Raw genomic sequence first — 11,087 nt, 5'->3', positions numbered from 1 at the left:
TAAGGCAAAAGGGGTTTGTACATCGTGAGATAATGTGAATTACCTTTGGGAATGATAATTCGAGGAGGTAATAGAAAAAGTGTTTGAATCTACCGTTTATGAGTTGTGTGAGTGGGAATGGAAGTGAGCGAATCCGTTTGCTTTTACGGAAAGGGAAAGAGAATATTAATGAAGAAGAGTTTTGTCTTTTTGTGAGAAGTACAGTAGTACAGTCTGGGTCCCTTTACGTGGAGTTACCGGAGAGAAGAGGTGGGCCGGTGCTCCCCTCCGCGGCGGGTGCCGTGGGGGAAAAGCATACGGGAATGTATGGGAGGGAGGGATGGCTGGGAAGGAAGAATGGCGACAGAATGGGATGAAAGAGTGTGTAATTGTGATTTTGAACAGTAATTTTCTGTGGGGAAAGAAAGGAGGAAGAAAATGTAACTATAGCATGTTTTTGTGGTTTGCTAATGTCATATGGCTGTTAATATGGTGTGTTTTTTTTTGGTTGCCAAAAAGTCTGTAAATTTAAAAAATGTGTTGAATAAAAAAGTTAAAAAAAAAAAAAAAAAAAAAGCCACGATCCTGCAGGTGGCTCTCCCAGGTCGAGGCTTGCTCATTGCACTTGGAGCTAGCTGACCTCTGCGATTTCCCCACATGCGGGAAACTCGACTGCACAATTTCTGGTAGTGGGGGACTGCGTGCGCGCTCTCCCCTGTTTTTCGACTGTTAGAAAAAACAGAAACAAAAATCAACAACAACAACCACCACCACCCACAGCACAGGTGTTTGTTCAGACAAGCTGCTATTGCCACTGCTTGGGCTTTGGGCCCGGTCAATAACTGTGGCATAAAAGGAGCACCCACCCACCAACTAGCCAGGTAGCAACATCTCAAACAGGGAGAAATGACAATTAGGCACCTGCGCAGACATTTAGGAATAAATTCAGGTGGATTGGGAAATACGGAAACACATATAATTCATGAAAAAAACATTCTAAACAAAAAGGGCCAAGAACTGTAGAATATGAGTCGCTGCAGCAGCAGCAGCAGCAGCAGTAAAAATGTATCCCTCTCTTTCCAATGTCCACCTCTCTGGCTGATTGTTTTCTTTTCTTTTTTTGGTTTGAGATACGAATCTCTCTATTATTATACTGAGATAAGTGCAATACACAATGTATAGGTGATTACAAAGTCACAATTGTATGTTTGATGCCTTTTGAAATATTGTATAAAGCAGCACATTTACAAACAAATCTGGATTCATTTTTTTTTTTTTTTTTAAATGGCCGTTCCTTGCAGGATATGGGGTTTTTATTTCACCCCCTCCCCACCCTAGTTCTACATGGTATGTCTGGGTCTCTGTAGCCAGACCACCCCATGTTATGATATCACAAAGGGAGTATACAGTACGTTCTAGAGTTTCTAGGCTCCAAAGTAACAAAGAGCGGCATTTAAAACCAACAGATTGCAAACTATCTGCTGAGCGGTGCAAAAAACAATATCTATCTATCTATCTATCTATCTCTATCCAGGGAGCAGCAGACAGTGTTAGCTTGCTTCTATATTTATGCAAATGCCATGTAAGCAGCCATGCTGGTAAAGGGCAAAGTGGCAAGTTTGCCAGCAGGACTGGGCATCTCTCCCTTTTTATGCAGCAGCAGCAGCAGCAGCAGAGAGAGTGCCAGCAGGTAGGGAAGATGAAGGAAGCCACCCCAGAAATATGGTGTCCCCCTGTCTCTCCGCCAGCTGAAATGACAGAGCTGAGCGGTGTTCAAAGTGATTGCTTCTTCCTTTTAAAACCAAGAAGTACCACCTTGCGGCGAAGCTTGGCTTCTCTGGGTGCTTGTCGGATGGGCGGGGGAGGGGCTTTGCTTCTAGGGAGGGGATGTCTTTGATCTATGTTGTTTGACAGATACATAACAGATTTGAGGAGGCCACTCTGTTTTGTGACCCCAGATAATTATAGGGTCATCGAACATTTCATAAGAGGTTTTAATTTAAGGGATGTAGAAAAGTCCTTATGGGAAGATCATAGGAAAATAAGGGCTGTGATTCTGGAGAGAGACAGTTATGAATGCTGCGGAAATCTGAATATGTCACAACTAAAACTGATGTGGAAGAACATAGATTTCAAGGGTCTATCTAATATTCACAAAGATATTGCTTGGATGGCTGTGCATAATTGTCTGCCAGTCCGAGTTTTCCAAAAGAGACGACGTATGACAGTGTCGGATAGGTGTCCAAGGGAAGGGTGTGGTGGAGTAGAAGACATAGTACATTTATTTTGGAACTGTTTTTTTGTGAGGGCTGTGTGGAAAAACCTATCGAAGCTAATTAGAGATTTAGGAGGAATCCATATATTGGAGTTTAATATGATGCTTTATGGGTTAAGTGAGTTAAAAGGGGAAAAAGGTTGGGTATTATGGAAAATAATAAATTGTGTAAAAGAGGTTGTGTGGATGGTGAGAAGTATGATGATATTCAATAATGAAACGTTAGATGTGAAAGCATGTACTAGGATTATTTTAAGTAAAATGTATACGTACTACTTGTTGGATCAGAAAAGGTTGGGGAAAATGGAAAGTGATGCATTGTGGAAAGTGAATAGCTGGAATAAGATGGTTATGTGTTAGAAGAGTCAACTAGAGAGAAGGAGGAGGAGGGGTATGTAACTTGTGTGAAGTTGAAGAAGTTTTTGTCAGATCATAAGACAAAAGGGGATTGTACATCGTGAGATAATGTGATTTACTTTTGGGAATGATATTTGAGGAGGTTAAAAATAGTTACATTTACCGGTTATGAGTTGTGTGAGTGGGAATGGAAGTGAGCGAATGCGTTTGCTTTTACGGAAAGGGAAAGAGAATATTAATGAAGAAGAGTTTTGTCTTTTTGTGAGAAGTACAGTAGTACAGTCTGGGTCCCTTTACGTGGAGTTACCGGAGAGAAGAGGTGGGCCGGTGCTCCCCTCCACGGCGGGTGCCGTGGGGGAAAAGCATACGGAAATGTATGGAAGGGAGGGATGGCTGGGAAGGAAGAATGGCGACAGAATGGGATGAAAGAGTGTGTAATTGTGATTGTGAACAGTAATTTTCTGTGGGGAAAGAAAGGAGGAAGAAAATGGAAATATAGCATGTTTTGTGTCTTGCTAATGTCATATGGCTGTAAAAATGATGTGTTTTTTTGGTTGTCAAAAAGTCTGTAAATTTAAAAAAGGTGTTGAATAAAAAAGTTTAAAAAAAAAAGTGTCGAAGCTCCTCTGCAGTGTTTACGAGGGATTACTGTGAGCCCAAGTTTCACGCTGGAAGAAAAGCCTTTGGTGATACATCTTTATAACCCGTACGTGGAGAAGAAGGATATCGAGTGCTTTCTGAGCAGGTACTGCACCTCGGTGAAAGGTGGAGTGGAGGTACAGAACCTATACGGGATGTTTAACGGAAAGAGGAGGTACTGGGTCCGTTTCAAACCGGACCCATCGTGTATAGGGGGAGTTCTTCACCCCCCTGGAAGCTTCAGTATCGGTGGTAACAGAGGATTTTTGAGCTACCCAGGCCAGCCTATATTTTGTAGGAAATGTTATCGTTTTGGTCACACGAAGGAATATTGTGAGAGAGATGGTTTTGTTTGTCGCAATTGTGGCAAAGAAGGACACACGGCCTTTAATTGCAAAGACCCCAAAAGATGTGACCTCTGTGGTGAAAGTGGACATTTGGCGAGACAATGTAAAAAGCGGACTTATGCGCAGGCCACAGAGATGAGGATGTCTGAAGATTTTCCAGGAACGGATGAGGGGACCCGGGAGGGGGTGGGTGTGGTACAGGTGGAGGCGGTTTCTTTGTCAAGTAGAGAGAGAGACGCTCAGGAAAAAAAGGAGGAAGATTTGTTTTTGGATGCTGTTGCTCAGAACTTTATTGGGGGAAGGAAGAGGGGGGAGGGTGTGGGCAGGTTTTGAAAAAAAGTATGGAGGTTGAAGATGTACAGGGTAAGAAAGAGACAGGGGGAGTAGAAGTAGAAACCCTGGTGGTGGGGAGTCCTAGTTGGGCAGAAAGTATGGAAATACAAGATGTACAAGGAAAGGGGGAGATTTCCCAAGAGGAGGTGGAGGAAATGGAAGTAGGAGAAAATAAATCACAAAAACGGAAAAATCAGCAAAGAAAAGAGGGTAACCAAGATAGAGAGGAGGAAAGTAGAGGAGGACCCAGGGAGAAGGTTGAGAGGGTATGTGGGGAACAGGCAGAAGAAGTACCAAGTAAGAGTACTTTACAGGAGAAAATGCTAGAGTTTGAGAAGGCAGTAGGGGAGGTAAAGTTTTGGACAAGAATTTTTAGAAAACAACATGTAGGGAGTACAGAACAGCAAATAATAGAGAGGCTAGACAAACTAATGCATCATAGGAAAAACATTACAAAAGGGGAATACGAGGAATTGAAAAAAGAGCATATACAGTTGGTGGAGATAAAGGAGGGCAGAGCAGTCCCAATCGAAGGAGAAGAGGGGAAGTTTATATTGGGTGAAATTGAGGATATTAGTGAGGAGGAAATTAGTAAGGAGGAGGATATTCGGGAGGAGAAGGAAGTAGAAAAGCGGGTAAGGTCCCCAGAGGTGACCCTGGTGAGCTCGGCAGAGGTGACAGTGGTGGAGGAGACCCCGGAAAGTAGTATGCCAGTGAAAAGGGAGAATGAGGGTAGTGAAGTTAAGGGAAACCCAGGTGTTGTAGGGACAAAATCTCTGGGAATTGCACCTGTAATAGATGGGAGCAGTGGGAGTGATTGGGGAGAAATCTCCTCGTCTGAAAGTGGAGGAAGTAGAGAGCAAAGACTAGAAAAGAAAAAAGAAAAGGTGGGAGGGATAGAAGTTGTTAGTAGCAGTGGATGTGAATCAAGTAAGCAAGAGGCAAGGGGGTTAGAGGCACCAAAACGGATGGTGAGTGGAGCAAGCAGGAGTGAGAGTGAAGGAGGGAAAATATCAGCAGGAGAAAAGGAAAGTAAAAAGAAACAACAAGGGGAGAAAAAGGAATTGGAAAGGAAAAGACGATATAATGCGAGCTTAACAGGACATGGGGTTTTAACAAGGGCGTTAGCAAAAGTAAAACCGGGAGATAAGCCAGAGGCAGTAAGGGATATGGAAAAGGCGATGAAAGCGTATGAAATAGTATTGGGAGCTAGACCGTGGAAGGCATACCCGGATGTTTAGAGAGATATAAGAGAATTTACGTTGGGATAGATGAATGTAAAGTTTATTTCAGAACTTTAAGATTGGGTGGGGGTTATTTGTGAGTTTGAAGATATATATGTTTTATTGCGTTTATGCTTGGGAATACCCAATGTTGTAACAGTTATTTCTGTGGAAATAAAAACCTTTAAAAAAAAAAAAAAAAAAAGCCACGATCCTGCAGGTGGCTCTCCCAGGGTGAGGCTTGCTCATTGCACTTGGAGCTAGCTGACCTCTGCGATTTCCCCACATGCGGGAAACTCGACTGCACAATTTCTGGTAGTGGGGGACTGCGTGCGCGCTCTCCCCTGTTTTTGGACTGTTAGAAAAAACAGAAACAAAAATCAACAACAACAACCACCACCCACAGCACAGGTGTTTGTTCAGACAAGCTGCAATTGCCACTGCTTGGGCTTTGGGCCTGGTCAATGTTAGACTTATGGCACTTCAGATATGGAGGATTTTTGGGGGGCAAATAAAAGGTTAAAAAAAAAAAGTATCAGAGATATGCAAGTTGTGATACATCTCAAAAGAATCTGTGCACCATGTAACTCCCCCAACTCCTCCTACTGACTCTCCCCAAGGTGCATGCTGGGGCAGAGACGCAGACTGTGATACATCTCATTATAATCTGTGCACCATGTAACTCACCCCAACTCCTCCTACTGACTCTCCCCAAGGTGCAAGCTGGGACAGATGCAGAATGTGATACATCTCATTATAATCTGTGCACCATGTAACTCCTCCCCAACTCCTCCTACTGACTCTCCCCATGGTGCATGCTGGGACAGATGCAGAATGTGATACATCTCATTATAATCTGTGCACCATGTAACTCCCCCCCAACTCCTCCTACTGACTCTCCCCAATGTACAAGCTGAGGAAGATGGGGCACAATTTGGAGCAAAAGGCTTAGATACAGTAAATACAGTAAGTGCAGGGTTTTGCTCCAAAATTGCCTTGATACATAGACCACAGAGAGAGAGCTTCAAATGTGTTTAAAAAGGAGAAATACTGAGCCTGGCCTTAGTAGGAGCTGACAAATGACTGATTGTATCCGTGCAGGTGGTGTTATTTATTCTGTTTGACATACACAGTAACTTCTCAGCATTTTACATGTGACAGACATAAGGGGATGATACTTTATCTTGCCATGAAGTCAATGCATTTGAACCCAGTGATACAGTATGTTGATCCCACTGCTGTCAGTGGCACTGTCCATATGTGTACTTGTGTCACCCAATGTACGTAATACAATGTATCACAGCAGCTGTGATTTTTATGACTGCTACTCTACTGTAGTTAACCACTTCTCAACCCCTTGAAATTAAATGTCAAAGTAACTGATTTCTCTATTATGACATCACGAGACAGTATCATTGAGCCTCCTAGGAGATGCCAGCAGCCGTGTTCTGTAATGACATCATGGAATCGCCTTAGAGACTGAGATAAATACACAAATGTAAACTTGTTTGTGCGTGACTTGAATTAGTTCCCGAAGGAAACCGTTAGTTTTGTGGACATCTCAGAGATAGGAAAAGAGTGGCGCTGTACAGAGAGACTAATTATCTCCACCTTAACTCTGTATCATGGCAGGTAGGAAGCAACGTGACCTTTACATACCCAAAAAGAAATGGATAATATCTATATTTCTGAACTGTTTACTTTCACAATGTTTTATGGGGTACAGAACAGATAACATGACTCCTATCAATGGATGGGAGAAAGAAGACGGATGGGGTGGGGGGCGGGGGGGAGGGACGGAGGTAGACAACACCCAGGGGGGTTAGGTACCTGGCCTTAATTGGATAATATTTTTTTTTATAAATGTCAAAACTGATTTATTATAGATACATACACACATATTTGTTTTATTGTATTTACTTTTATATCTGGCTTGTAATTCAAAATCTTAAATGATTTGAACAGTAATGTATAGAAAAGAACACATGTACTGTATACATAAATGTCAAAGCGGCAAACGTCTATGGGATCTATGGGATAGTAAAAAAAGACACAGGAACCTTAGTGTATACAGTAGGATTAGTTATGTATAAGGCATGCTTTTTCCTTGCCCTAAGTTTAGGTCAATAACTATTGGACCAATTCTACACCGTGGGGTGTAATGTTCGACTACTTTCAGCCATATCCTTAAATTATTGTCTACAGCTGTGTTTTTCAACCACGGATCCTAGGAACCCTAGGATTCCCCGGGCATCCCTAAAGGGTTCGCTGTAATTTTTAGGTCATTTTAAAATTGTACTTAATACAGAAGAATTTACAGTACAATGCATCTTATCTCAAACGCGCTATTGGAGAGGGTTGGGGTTCCTTACAATGCATCTGATCTCAGACGCGCTATTAGAGAGGGTTGGGGCTCCTTACAATGCATCTGATCTCAGAAGCGCTATTAGAGAGGATTGGGGTTCCTCACACTTCATCTGATCTCAGACGCACTATTAGATAGGGTTGGGGTACATTACAATGCATCTCATCTTAGACTCGTTGTTAGAGAGGGTTGGGGACCCTCAGAATTTCACATATGGTTCCTTAACCAAAAAAAGGTTGGAAACCACTACTCTACAGTAATACAAAGGCCCCAAAAAAGACAAAGCCACAAAACGAGGGCAGAATCTGCCACTTGATTTACAGATATAGCTGACCTGAGTGCTCCTCCAGATACCTCAATATACCAGACGTCTCAGAATACCACACCATAATATTACCACAAAATACTACAGTAGGAACAGGCAATTTTTATGTTTTTATTTTTATTTTTAAAGATCCAGTTCCGAAAGCTATGGTACATCTATATTTGTCATTGTGTTCATAGGTGGACATGAAAGCAGGTGATGGACTGCACAAGTTTTATATGCCAGTTGCCACTTTGTGTTGAAAACTACCTAGAAATAGTTTTCTGTCTGTGTTACATCCCAACACATCATATATGTATATGTATATGTATAAATATATATCTATATATATATTTATAGATTAAACCCCATATATTGAGCTAAAATGTACGGGTGCTCTGGTGTTTCAATACATAGCAATGCTATAGAAGGCAATCATGGAGCTTGCTTAAAAATGTATTTAAATATTGAAACTTCTGACCACTATTGATCAGAGTAGTGGTATGTAACATTGATAATCAAATAAATGTGTTTTCCCAGCAAGCCATTATCCCTGTTAGTGCTTGCTATTCATAACAAAACAAAGACCACCAAAAACTTTATTCAAAACCAGAACCAAAACCCCAAATATTTTAAAGGCAAAATAAAAATACCAAGCCAAGTGAGCATCTCTATGTATTTCATATGTATTTGATATCAAGAATATCTTTTAGCAGGTCTGTTAAAGCAGTCCTAACCCCCCAAAGTCAGGCTTTCAGGATATCCCAGCTTCAGCGGAGGTGGCTCAATCCGTCCCTGCTTCAGCACAGCTCGCTCAATCAGTCCCTGCTTCAGCACAGGTGACTCAATCAGAGGCTGATTGAGTGATTGGGCCACCTGTGCTAAAGCTGGAATATCCTGAAAAGTTGACCTATTGTGGGGGGTTTGATGACTGGAGTTGAGTCCCCGTGTGTTAAAGAAATGTGCCTTGATTGTGCTTTTCTGGCCCTTCACTTTTACCTTTCTTCCTTACAGATCAGTTTTTAAATTCCTCTGCTGTGAACCCTCCACCGACCTGCAGTGCTCCTGCAGTCACCGCTGCTTACCCTTCATGGAGCAACAGCTTCCACCCAGTAGGGAGGAATACAGAAGTCTACAGACATGGGGCCCAAGGCATGATTTTGCAACAAGGGTCTGCAGGAACACCAATGTATCTACAGCAGATCCCACAGGCAACACGCGCTTACCCTCGTGTATCGGACATGAACGGAGGATTCTACCACACTGCTACAGGAGGATACACAGGATTTGCAGGACAGGTTAGGGGAGAAGCCACAACGCAGCCTGTTACTTTCCGTCCCAACACACATTTGGAAAGACGTGCTACAATAGGGCCTTGTATAATGGCCACCCAGTATGCACAACTTCAGCAGCCACCATTCATACCCCTTAGAGGAATGCAGACCTTACAAGGTGAGATATGGAGAATCTTTACTAATCATTGTTCAAAATCTTCTCCTTGACCGATACCATTACCTGTTATAAAGATCTTTAATTACGGTCATTCGCCACTGTAGTGTTACAAATATATAGAACTCTACAGTATGTAGTCCTCGCCAATACTGAAGGGATTAAGCATGTGTTTGCTTTTCTTCCTTTGTGTTATTATGTACAATGTGTTGGTATTTATGATAATTGATTATTTCTCCTTTTTGATTTTGTTACAGTGTGTCAGACCTCGCTTGGAGCCCAACATATTTCCCAGGCCAGTTTAATTACACAAGGAGCAGTTCAGCTTGCTGCTAATGAAAAAAGTGAACCACCTCTAATGTACCCAACTCAACCAGCTCGGAAGCTGAGCCACCTCTCAAAGTTACATATTGATGTGCAAAGCAACAAAGAGTTATATGTGCCAGTGTGGAAAAGGGGTGGGTTAAAAGATATGGCGAAGAGATCTTCAGAGGTGAAGGCCCCCTCACATATTGCTCAGAAGGTTCGTAATAACGTGCTGAGTTCAGTGAAGACTGAGTGTCCGTCAAAGTCTGAGGGGGTACCAAAGTGCTCCAAAGTGGAAACAAAGAAGAAAAAGATCCTTTATTCAGCTGCAAAGGATCAAGTCCCTCAAACTGCACTGCAAAAGAAGGTAAAACCAATGTCAAAGCCAGTAAATCATTCTTCTGCTCCTATACCAGGGAAGTCACCCCATGGCCCACAATCTGGTGACGAGGCTGTTCTGTTAAAAAAGATGAAACGTGTTTGTCTCTCAGGTGCCCACATTTCCAATAAGGTATCTGAAAAGATGCAGCAAAGCCGCGAAGGTACAATGGATGCAAAGACACCTGCTGTTACTCATATTAATCCTAAACTGAAGAAAACTCAGGAGATCGGGATCAAACGTAAAAATGCAAAGACTCCTGCAGTTACTCATAGTCCTGAGCGGAAGACACCTCAGGAGATGGGGATCAAACGTAAATATGCAAAAACTCCTGCAGTTACTCATAGTCCTGAGCGGAAGACACCTCAGGAGATGGGGATCAAACTTAAAAATGCAAAGACTCCTGCAGTTACTCATTGTCCTGAGCGGAAGACACCTCAGGAGATCGGGATCAAACGTAAATATGCAAAAACACCTGCTGTTACTCATAGTCCTGAGCGGAAGACACCTCAGGAGATGGGGATCAAATGTAAAGATGCAAAGTCTCCTGCAGTTACTCATAGTCCTGAGCGGAAGACACCTCAAGAGATGGGGATCAAACGTAAACAGAACAGCAATATTAAGCAGCTAGTGAAGAAAACAAAGAACCAGACCAGCGTTTTCAGTTTTGAGCAAGCGCTGGCTTGTGGTACTGATAATAACCCCAAAGCTCTCAAAAGAAGAAGTGCTAATCAGCCTGGAGTGAATTCAGAAGTTCTTGGGAAGGGCAAGAAGTCATTGGAACCTTCTGAACAAGGAAAGGTGAAAGCCCATCACAGCAACCTCAGCCTCCAAATGATTAACTCTGTTCAAGTATTTCACCCATTGGGTAAAAAAGCAGGTCCCACAGGTCCAGGGGCACCCGCAGAATCCATTACACTTGAAAATAAGCTTGGACCAATGCAAGGACGCCAAAGCCAGACTTCTGCTTCTCATGTTCAGTGGTCTCTTACTGATGCGATTAAAAGGTTCATGGCCAAAAAACAGGACAGTATTTCTGGAATTAAAGGTGTCGGTATTAATGCCAGGCCTAGGCTATTTAAAATACATGAGTACACAAGACCTGACATTAAAACCAGTGAAATCAAACAA

General features: G+C 42.5%; 2 non-coding genes across 2 annotated transcripts; both read left to right on the top strand.

The window, feature by feature from the left end:
• The first annotated feature begins 537 nt into the window (after positions 1-537).
• LOC142485658 (U1 spliceosomal RNA) lies at positions 538-697 on the top strand. The gene has a single exon (XR_012798669.1). It is a non-coding gene; the product is annotated as a U1 spliceosomal RNA (small nuclear RNA).
• A 4,643-nt stretch (positions 698-5,340) lies between these two features.
• On the top strand, positions 5,341-5,500 carry LOC142485657 (U1 spliceosomal RNA). Its single transcript, XR_012798668.1, has one exon. It is a non-coding gene; the product is annotated as a U1 spliceosomal RNA (small nuclear RNA).
• The last annotated feature ends 5,587 nt before the right edge of the window (positions 5,501-11,087 follow it).

Source organism: Ascaphus truei, unplaced genomic scaffold (genome assembly GCF_040206685.1).
Source record: "Ascaphus truei isolate aAscTru1 unplaced genomic scaffold, aAscTru1.hap1 HAP1_SCAFFOLD_619, whole genome shotgun sequence".
NCBI classification, from domain to species: Eukaryota; Metazoa; Chordata; class Amphibia; order Anura; family Ascaphidae; genus Ascaphus; species Ascaphus truei.
Note: the sequence above shows the minus strand (reverse complement) of the source record. Positions and strands in the feature narration are given on the sequence as shown.